The following is an 11,310-nucleotide window of genomic DNA, read 5'->3' as shown; positions in this document are numbered from 1 at the left end:
ATCTCTTTCATCAACTGTATTTGTTTTTTTAATTCTACTACTGCTGTAGTCAATCCCCGATTCTAATAGCTTTTTGACTCCTGTCTCCATCATTTCATAGCAGCTGCATGAGTGCAAGTCACTCAGTCATGTCTGACTCTTTGCAACCTGATGGACTATAACCCACCAGGCTCTTCTGTCCATGGAGATTCCCCAGGCAAGAATAGTTGAGTGGGTTTCCATTTCCTTCTCCTGGATCTTCCCAAGCCAGAGATAGAACCTGCATCTCTTATGTCTCCTGTATTGGCAGGCAGGCTCTTTACCACTAGTGCCACCTGGAAAATCCCTCCGTGGTAGCTGCACTTAGTCATTCAGTCATATCTGACTCTTTGCAACCCCATGGACTGTAGCCCACCAGGCTCCTCTGTCTATGGGATTCTCCAGGCAAGAATACTGGAGTGGGCTCTCATGTCCTCCTCCAGGGGATCTGCCCAACACATGGATCAAACCCAGGTCTCTCACATTGCAGGCAGATTCTTTACCATGTGAGTCACCAGGGAAGCCCCTACACTACTGAAAACCACAAGCCATACTTCCTTAAGTCCCATGGGCTTCTGGTCCACAGCCTCCTCAACTTCTCTGAAGCATGGGCATCATAGATCTTCTGGAAGCTCTTCCTGCATTCCTTTTCCAGAACTCTTCCTATTTTCCTTCACTTGATCTGTCATCCATTTTTGCATCTCTATTACCTCATGGTATCCACTCCTAAAGTTCTGTCTTCAAACCTATTTTTCCTCTTATGATCTTCCTCAATGAGGTCACTGACACACTATTTCATATTCACTTGTTCATCTAACCCCCTCATTTATTCAACATGTATTAATTGATTGACTACTGGGCAGAAGGCACTCTGCTAGGACCTGGTGATCAAAAAAGTCAGTAAGACACAGGCCCCACCCTCAGGTTACTTAGGGTCCTTCAGGAAAAATCATGGAACAGAGACGTGTCATAAAATCAAGCAGAAAGTGCACAGAGATAGCCATGCACAGCTCTGACATCATCAAAGAGATGGGAAGGGACTGCAGACCAAGGCAGTAGCTGATTGCCTGGAGGAAGTGACAGTGTCACTTTCTAAGTATGTCTTCCCTTTTTGTCTCCATCTCTGCCCTTGTACAGCTTGGGTCCACCTTTATCCCTCTTTGCTGGATACTTGCCCCTCAATGCCATTGAAGAAACTGTATTTAAATTCAAACATTTCATTCTCACACCACCATTAATTTCCCCCTTTGTTTTCTAATTCACAGTGATAGCATCAATGTTTCTTTATCCAGAACAGCTCCAAACCTGTGAGTCTTCATGGACTTGTCCCTCTGCCTCCCTCCAAACATCTGCTTTTTCACAAAATTCTGTTGAATCCTTCTTAAAAACAAGTATAGTACCAGGGAGTAGTTAGCAACATACAGTGAAGTCGTACAGTCATGCCCGACTCTTTGCGACCCCATGGATAGTAGCCTGCACCAAGCTCCTCCGTCCATGAGATTTTCAAGGCAAGAGTATTGGAGTGGGTTGCCATTTCCTTCTCCAGGGAATCTTCCCAACCCAGGGATCGAACTCAGGTCTCTCACATTGTAGACAGACGCTTTACCGTCTGAGCCACCAGGCAAGTCCACTAGCAACATAGGCTGAGTTCAAATAAAAAGAAAAAGTCACTTAAGTCTGCAGCTGTGGGCAGATTATTTTTGTGTCTCAGGTTCCTCGTCTTTAAAATGGGGATAATAGTTCTTACATCACAGGGTTGTTGTAAAAAGTAAATGAGATGATTTCCTGGAACATATCAACTATGGATCACACATCATCTATTGTTACTCATAATTTCCATGTTGTCCATATCTACTTTTTCCTTCCTAGTGTCTTAATCCTGCCTCTGATTTAAGACCATTCACGTCTGGGTAGGCATCTTATTGAATGAATTGGACGTTGGGCAAACTTATGAAGTCACTTCATTCTTTTTTTTTTCTTTAACTGTCTCCTCACCTGTAGAGTGATTCAATCCTTGCCTGTTGATATATTTCAGTCAGATTGACTAGCGTTTCAAATGTTCACGAGAACACTTCATTCTGGTACTAATAACTAGTTTGATGTAATAATCAAAATTCCAAGCTTACTTCATCTGGAGCTTCTCCCATCACCAACTGGACAGCACTTCAAATCTGTAAACCTGCCAAGTGGGGCTGAAGTTTGGCGGACTTCATTTGTTCTGTACTCCGCCGGCTCCCCGCTCAACCTGCAAGTTACTGCTGCTGACACCTCCAGCGTTAGACCCGGGGAAGGAAGGAGTAGGGGGTAGAACTTCCGTGGTCCGTGTTTGGATTCTCTGACTTGAAATAGGGCATTCAAAACGGATCCATTCTCTCGGGGGATCATTCAGCTCTGCCGTGTGACTTTGGTGAGTGGCTCCCCGGGGAAGCCTGGCATAATGCGCTCCTTCAGTCCTTGGGCCTCACGCGGCACCACTGCTCCACTGGTCACTTCCCACTGCACACCCAGACCTCAGGCACGCCCACGGTCTCAGGCCAACATCCTCCCACAGGCCCACCCAGTTCAGGGAAAGCCCCGCAACCCTCCACGTGCCGCGGCTTCATGCTCATTTCCAGAGCATATGGGACTCAAGAGAGACAGATCTCTCTATCTCGCTCCTGCTATTCTCCCCCTCCTTGCTCCCTCCCCCAAAAGTCTGCTGTCTTAGACTGACAGCCACGATTTCTCATCCTAAAATTTATCAGATAGATGTAAAAGCATTCATTCCCTTGGAGTCCTCAAACCCCCGATGATACATATCAAGCCATCCAAAATGTTCCCTTGAAGCTCTACAGGCTGGGTTTAAGCCGCAATGGAAGCATTTCAGATGAAAGAGGAAATGCTCTGAGTTCTAACAGTGCTTCCAAAAGAACTGGATGTGTTTGCTCCGCTGCTCTACTGAGCAGTCCTAGACCTGCTTTATCTATCCCTGAGACAGGTGATGAGCCTCACAAGGCAGTCTGGGGAGAATTCCTGGGCAAGAATTCCTGGGCAATTCCTGGCTATAACCAAGTCCTACAGGCACTTGGCATCCTTGTTCTCAGTCTTAGGACTTAATGGCGAAAGTGAAACAGAACAAGCTCCATTTTCACATCCTGGTCCCCAGCATTAGTCTATTCTATACTCCTCTCTATCTAGAATTTTGTCCCCATCAACCAGGTGGGTCTCCCTCAAGCACTGCTTTATTAAGCCCCCCAAGCTTAAAAACTACCATTGAATCCCACCACCCATTGAGGACTTCCGCTACTCCTATTTGGGCTACAAACTTTCTCATGTTTGGCTCATCTGTAATACTTAAAAATAAGATCCTTTCCTAAGGGGCTCTTGAATCATTATCATTGCTTTTTAATAAATAAGAGAGACACGCTATTAACAATTAATTAGAATAAATGAAAGGGGACTCTCCCTGCCTAGATGAAAGCAAATGGTTCATGTTTAGGGAGGACTTACTAAAGTACTTCAAACTGTAAGATAGGCAATCAAAAAAAGGCAGAAATGTTTTCTTCAAACTGTGACCAGATATCATTAAGAACTTATCTGCAGATTAGAAGTGCTCATAATGAACAGGATTCAGCCCTGAATAAATTAATGCATATTTATATATTATCTTAGTCATAAAAAGAATCTTTGGTAGCACATCTGTAGATTAGAAAACTAGAATGATATGTAATTTAGACTAGCTATTTTCTTATATTAAAAAACACTGTAATTTTTTTCAATACCAAAAGAAAATTTTAGACACCAACTCTTCGTATATTACACTTGTTAAAAGCACCATGCAAATGATAATTTTAAATATTGTCCATACAGAGAATGTTCTACTAAAAAAACAGTAATATAATAAAGCATTCAGAAAAATTGAAGAATTGAGAAGCATTTTAATCAATTAATAGATTTCAAATTAGATAAGACAGTAAAAGTTTCCTTTTGTGGGAGGAGACTGACAAAATGGAACAATTCAGAGAAAACAAGGGAAAAAAAGATGCCTATATGCTTGGTTCCAATAAAACCTTAAAATGCAAAAGTCTGAAGTTAGCTAGAAACAGATGAATTGTGATTCTTATTTTTGATGAGTCATAATGTTCAAGAGGAGGGGTATATGAATATAGGATGAGGTTGTTCTAATTCACAGAGGACTTTTAATATATTACTTATATCTTCTTTTCCACTTGAAGAAAGAAATGATCTGACCTCTAAGAGGCACATTTTCAATAAATTCCATAAAACAGCAGGAGAGAATGCAGATTGAAAATGCAGTTCCAGCATCTTGCACTTTAAAAAGCTTTTAAGGCCTGTCTCATGCATTTATCTTTTAACAAAGATGAATGCACAAGACACCTCGTATTCTACTCTTCTTGGTAAGGTAGTGATAATGTTAAATCAATGGCACAATGATCAAAAATGAGAACAGGATCGATATTCTGATCAATTGAATTGCTTTAGATATTAAAAAGCAATTATTCCAGAACAAGTCTACATTGGCAAAAATAAGGGTATGTCTGCCTTGTCTAATCATTTCCACTTTAAATATTGACAAACTCAGTTCACAAAGAAAATAACAAATTTTGAAGAATTGTATTGAGCACAAAGTCAGACAAAAATGTGTCTGGTGCAGATAAAAATACAATTATATCCTTTTACCATGTCTCTGAAAGGGGAGCTTTCCCCTCCCCCATCAAATTTCATAATAAATTTCTAATTTATTATTATGTTTTTTAATAAAAAGCATGCATTTGAGTAGAAAAAAGGAAAGCAGGAAGGGGTTGTACCCTCAGCTGCAGATATAAATCAGAGCTGCTAGGCGGTCATCACAAGGCATCGATTTATAGCTGCAGGTGAGAGGCATAGTAGGTAGAATTAGAATTGGTTCCTGACCTTAAAGAACTTACTTTCTGTTTAGAAAGCCAAACCTAAACATATGAAACAGTGTGAGAAGACTTATGAGCAAAATAATGTAATGAGAGCTAACCTTTATTGGCAGCTTCCAATGAGCCAGATCCAGCTGTAAGCACTTTGTATGTTGCAGTGGATTCTGTGGGTGAGCTGCCCAGAACTGCATCAGTGGCAGATACACCCAACACTTAGCTGCCATCTGCCTTGGCTGCAAACTCCTCAAAGCGTACTGTTCCCCCCAAAAGTGCTCTCCTTAGAAAGGAAGCCAATGAGTCTAGGCGTTTATGCACAGCCCCTTCCCTGTACCAATCAGCAGCCAATGGCTGACACAGTTAAGGCCACCTTCATTCAAGGTAGGGCCAACTCTGTGGTCTCATTTGTAGTTCATGACTGTCAGTGGGATCAGTCTGGCATTATAGTCTTCTGCTGAGAACCCTGCTTTGCCTGCTTTTTCCTCCTGTTCCTTCCTCCTATCCTCTCTCCTTTCTTTGGGATCTTTCTCTCTCTCTCAACAAATCATTTGTGCAGTAAGCTTTGCCTGTAGCTCTGTTTCTCAAAACTCAGACCTAAGACACAGAAGGCTAAGACTCATTCAATTTTCTCAACAGCCTTATAGGGAAATTACTAGTAATACACCCATTTCATGAATGGGAAAACTGAGGCACAGAGAGGTTAAGAGCATGGATGAGGTACCCAGCTCGCTTACCCAAATGATAAATCTTGACTTTGATCCTAGGCACTGCTGGCTCGACAGATTGAAAAATCATTGGTTAAAACTCTTCATTTCATGCTATGAATGTTTGCCAAGTGAAGATGTCCCTATGAGTGGCAGAAAGAATTCAGGATTTAAAATAAAGAGACTGATTTTAATGTAAGTGCTTTAACTTCCTGGCCTTATGATTTCTGAGTCCATCACTTGACTTTATAGTACATATTTGTAAAACAGGAGTAGTAATACGAAGCTATTGAGAAGACCAGATGAGATCAAATGTGTGAAGTACGTGGCCTAGAGAAGCCTTCAAGAATGGTAGTAAAATTTTAAATCTGAGAATATCAACATTGCTTTGAAAGCATGCAGCACTTTATAAGTAATAAAATTTTTTATTTAATATCACCTTAGTCGTCACCATAGTCTCATGGCAAATATATTATTGAATCTAATTTGATTATAAAAAATTGGCACTTGGGAAATTTTCAAAGTTATTTGACAGAACCAAAACCCACATTTAAGATATCTGAATACAATTCCAGTATCTTTATCTTTATACTACAGTTTCTTAAAATAATAAATTATAATTTGAAGATACTCTAATGATTACTAGAAAATATCATTTTATTCTTCTCTTGCCATCTGAAAGAAATACCAACATTTTAAAAAACAGTGAGTGCTATTATGCCTACAGGAATTAACAAAAGTAAGAAAATATGTAAGTGAGGTCAGGGAGACAGTTTCAGAAGACTCTCTATGAAGGACAGGACATTTGAGCTCAATTTTTATTTCTTCAATGGGGAAATATTTGTTGAGTAACTTTTGTATTTCAAGCATTTTTCTTTAGAAAGACAAAGACAGATGTTGGTAAAGAAACAAGATAAGTAGAAGCAGGGTCAGAAAGGAAAGAGCATCTTCAAGAAAATAGGAGTAATATATCTCAGGAATCTAAGAAAGACTCATGAATCATACAACTGGAAAGTTCATTTGGAACAGATGGTTGGGGACAGAGAAATTCCAAGTTAGGGTTTAGAAGTTGAAGGAGAGCCATTGAAAGCCATTGAGAGCTGTTGAGCACTGTGGGTAGTTGTGACATTATTCCAGTTTTACTTCAGGATCTATAACAGTGGGATGATGGATTTGAGAAAGCAGAAGGTGGAAAGAAGAAATATTGAAACCCTAGCAAAAGGTTAAAGGAAAAGATGTTAAGCTTTCAGAGGTCAAAGTAACAGGATTTGTTGATTAATCAGCTGCAAGGGGATGATAAAAAAAAGAAAGTCCAAAACAACTTTGTAAACATTTCATTTTCATAACATACTGAAACAAGAAAAGATCTAACCCAAGACCTTGCCCTTTTTCAAATTCTAGCTCTCCCAGTGAATTGCTAGCTAAATAAACATATGTAAGTTCCTTTTCCTTTTTCTGTGACTATATCTGCATTATGGGGTGAATAATTGTACCCACTTCCTCAGATTGGTGCAAACAGTAAATGAATTCTAACAAATGCACCTGCTGCAAAGGGGCTCTCAGAAAACTTTCCATTATCATGACACACTCTGACAAAAAGAAAAATGCTATAAGACATGATTTGCAAGAGTTTGGCATGAAAGGCTGCTACTGTCAGAAGAATTGGGTTTGTTTCCCAGCATTGTCTTTTAGTTTTGGATTTTTTTCCCTATCGTTCTTTTCCTTGATTTTTATGACTGCCCCAGAAGGAGAAAAAGACTAGTCTTTTTAAATTCCAAAATAAAAATGCCATATAAATAGGTCACCACTAAAAAGAATAATTAAATCATCCATTCATGTACTAGTCCAACAGACACATAAACCCATGACCTCAGAAACTCACACAATGAAGTTTTTCCCCGTGCACAATTTTCTCATGCTGCAAAGCATTGTAAACCAACTAAATTGGTGGAGAATTGGAAAAATAAAAATTAAAAGTATGAAATTCTAATGTTCTTAGTGAAAATTTAGAGTAATTGACACAATTCAAAAGAATCAGGAATATCTGAATAATATACTATGCAAAGTTAAAACATATTTTTTTGTGTGACCACCAATTGTTCCTTTCTAATGACATGATGAAATCAATAGGTCTTTGGTCTTCTGAAACTTTCCTAGTTTTCATTATCTGTAGATGATTCTCAGGAACATCTTAAGACAATGAGCATCCTTTCTGGTACTCATGTTTAAATACCATGGAAGAAGTCTCTACATACCCATCCCCATTTATATATTCTATTAGCACCTATTGTTGATCCTTCATTTTTAAAAAGATCCTCATTTTTAGAGCAGCTTTAGGTTCCCAGGAATCCTGAGCAGCAGCAGGACAGAGATTTCCCATACACTTTCTGCCCCCACACATAAATAGTACCCCCATTATCAACACCCATTCCCCACTACTACACTGGCAACAGCTGATGAACTTACACTGATGCATGTTTATCACTGGAGTTCACAGGTTACCTTAGAATTCATTCCTGAAGCTGTCCATTCTATGAGTTTGGACAGCTTCACTAGAACATGTATCTCTCATTATAGCATCCACAGAATAGTTTTATTTACCTGTGTGCTCCTGATTCTTCATTTTCTCGATTTTCATTTTAGTCAGGGTTACTGCAGCTATTCCAGGAAAACTACTCCCTGAATTCATAGAAACAGTTTTAAAAGTAATGTACTTAAGATGAGGTTAAAGAAAGTGAAAGTGTTAGTTGCTCAGTCATGTCCTATTCTTTGCAACCCCATGGTTACTCTTTGTAACTCACCATGGCTCCTCTGTCCATGGGATTCTCCAGGCAAGAACACGGACACGAGTGGGCTGCCATGTCATCCTCCAGGGGATCTTCCTGACCCAGCATCAAACCCAGGTCTCCTGCATTGCAGGCAGATTCTTTACCATCTAACCCACCAGGAAAGCCCCAAGATAAGGCTAAAGAATGATCTAATAAAATCTGTTTCCTGTTTTTTGAGATTTGTATGTGGTATATATTATTTTTCTGCACTTTTCTCATTTAATATAAATTAATTAAATTTAGCCTAAATATAGTGATCCTCATGTATGTACTGCATAACAGAATCTTTTTCATACAGTGGGAGAATTGTGCTTAGTAAGTAAACTCCCAGTCTTAACTGAGGCTTCATGTTTTCTATAAGATGCCAAAGAAATTTTCAAGCAGATATTCAGTACTAACTAAAAAGGGAAACTGTTATAAATTTGATCACTTAAGTGAGACACTGAAAAAGAAACTATAACATAAAACATTGTGATGTCTCATCCAATACTTATCATCTTCGCCCCAAAGTTTGCAAAAAAATGTCTCCAGACATTGCCAAAATTTTACTAAAGAACAGAATTGCCCTTGGTTTAGAACCATTTCAGATAAATAAGACAAGCATTAACGTTTCCGATATTCCTCTTAGTTTAGGAAGGAATGGGTGACCCAGTTCTAATCAATGAGATGTAAGGAAAATATGATGAAAAAATTTTGGAAACGAATGTCCTCCCTTGGGAAAGCCCCCTTTTTTTCTGGTTTTGTCACTGTCTTCCTTAGAGTTGAGGCTGCCATGCTTTGAGCATGAGAAGAAAGTCAGAAGCATAGCCGGTCTGCTGATTCAGAACCCTAGTGTTGTGCCGCTGTTTCTCAAAGCCAGCAACTGCCTGTGGACAGACTTCCTACCGTGAGAGAACAAAAGTTCTCTATTACTCTGCACATTTTCACTTCAGTTCAGTCGCTCAGTCGTGTCCGACTCTTTGCAACCCCATGAATCGCAGCACGCCAGGCCTGCCTGTCCATCACCAACTCCCGGAATTCACCCATATTCACGTCCATCGAGTCAGTGATGCCATCCAGCCATCTCATCCTCTGTCATCCCCTTCTCCTCCTGCCCCCAATTCCTCCCAGCATCAGAGTCTTTTCCAATGAGTCAACTCTTCACATGAGGTGGCCAAAGTACTGGAGTTTCAGCTTTAGTATCATTCCTTCCAAAGAAATCCCAGGGCTGATCTCCTTCAGAATGGACTGGTTGGATCTCCTTCGGTCCAAGGGACTCTCAAGAGTCTTCTCCAACACCATAGTTCAAAAGCATCAATTCTTTGGAGCTCAGCTTTCTTCATAGTCCAAATCTCAGATCCATACATGACCACTGGAAAAACCATAGCCTTGACTAGACAGACCTTTGTTGGCAAAGTAATGTCTCTGCTTTTGAATATGCTATCTAGGTTGGTCATAACTTTTCTTCCAAGGAGTAAGCGTCTTTTAATTTCATTTTAGTTAGGTGCTATTGTTCTTGCAACTGAAGACATTCTCACTACATGCCTTAAACAAACATCTCATTGTCTTCAAAACTCCATTTTCATTATTTTTAAATGTGTATATTGCTGGTAACTTGCAGGAATTGTTGAGATAATTTTATAAAAATGTGCATAAAGTAGGTATGTCTGGCACAGAAATGCCAGGCAGTGGTAGCTGGCATTAATAATGATTCAGGAAATGGTAGCTATTGTCATTTGTCATTTGACATGGCATTGATGCTTTTGAACTCTGGTGCTGGAGAAGACTCTTGAGAGTCCCTTGGGCAGCAAGGAGATCAAACCAGTCAATTCTAAAGTAAATCTACCCTGAATATTCATTGGAAAGACTGATGCTGAAGCTAAAGCTCCAATACTTTGACCACCTGATGTGAAGAGCCAACTCATTGGAAAAGACCCTGATGCTGCGAAAGACTGAAGGGAAGAGAAGGGAGTGACAGAGGATGAAGTGGTTGGATGGCATCACTGACTCAATGGACCTGAGTTTGAACAAACTCCTGGAGATAGTAAAGGATAGGGAGGCCAGGCGTGCTGCAGTCCGTGGGGTCCCAAAGTGTTGGACATGACTTAGTGACTGAGCAACAGCAGCAACAACATGGCATTACTTGACAATTAATGACATCCTTTTAATTCCTCCTCCTTCTTGCTCAATAATACTCCAGATAAGACATCCTAGGACCTCACTCTAGACTGAACCCAGATGTAAGACCCCACTGTAGGCTGAACCAAGTCCTGAAATGGCAGTTCCTAGTTGGAGTTCAAAGATAGCCTTCTGAAGATGGACTTCCTGAAGTAGTGTTCAAAATACGTACGTGTGATATAAACATGAACTCAGGAGAGTCTATTGCTTTTATCAGCCTTTCAGGGGACTCCAAAGAGGTTAACTCAAAAATGGATTGACCATGAACCCTGAGGAGCTTCTTGGTAAGATTACTGTAGGTAGTCAATGTACATCCTCTGCTTTTGAAGAAAAAATGCTTCAGGAAGTTCAGTGGGAAAAGAAAATATGCTTATTATTAATACAAAGTTACAACCTGGGTGACCTGATAGACAGGAAAAGGCAGGCCCTACAAACAGAGAAATAATGTTAGCTTTTAAAATAATACAGAAAACGCCTCTTCAAGAACTCCCCCTCAAATATGGATTGCCACAGAAAAGCTGATTTCTTTAATGAATCTCAATTCCCTATTTAAATGATAAATTGGGAGGTGAATGCAAGATTCTCTCCTCCCAAATAGAATATATTTGACCCTCCTTGAAAAAGAAAATAAGAATGCTTGATTCTATAAAATAAGAACAAATCTAATTCGGAGTGAATTTGTCAAGAAAAAGTCATGTT

The sequence above is a fragment of the Bubalus kerabau genome, chromosome 12 (assembly GCF_029407905.1).
Source record: "Bubalus kerabau isolate K-KA32 ecotype Philippines breed swamp buffalo chromosome 12, PCC_UOA_SB_1v2, whole genome shotgun sequence".
NCBI lineage: Eukaryota > Metazoa > Chordata > Mammalia > Artiodactyla > Bovidae > Bubalus > Bubalus kerabau.
The sequence above is the reverse complement of the archived record's forward strand: the minus strand, read 5'-3'. Positions refer to the sequence as shown.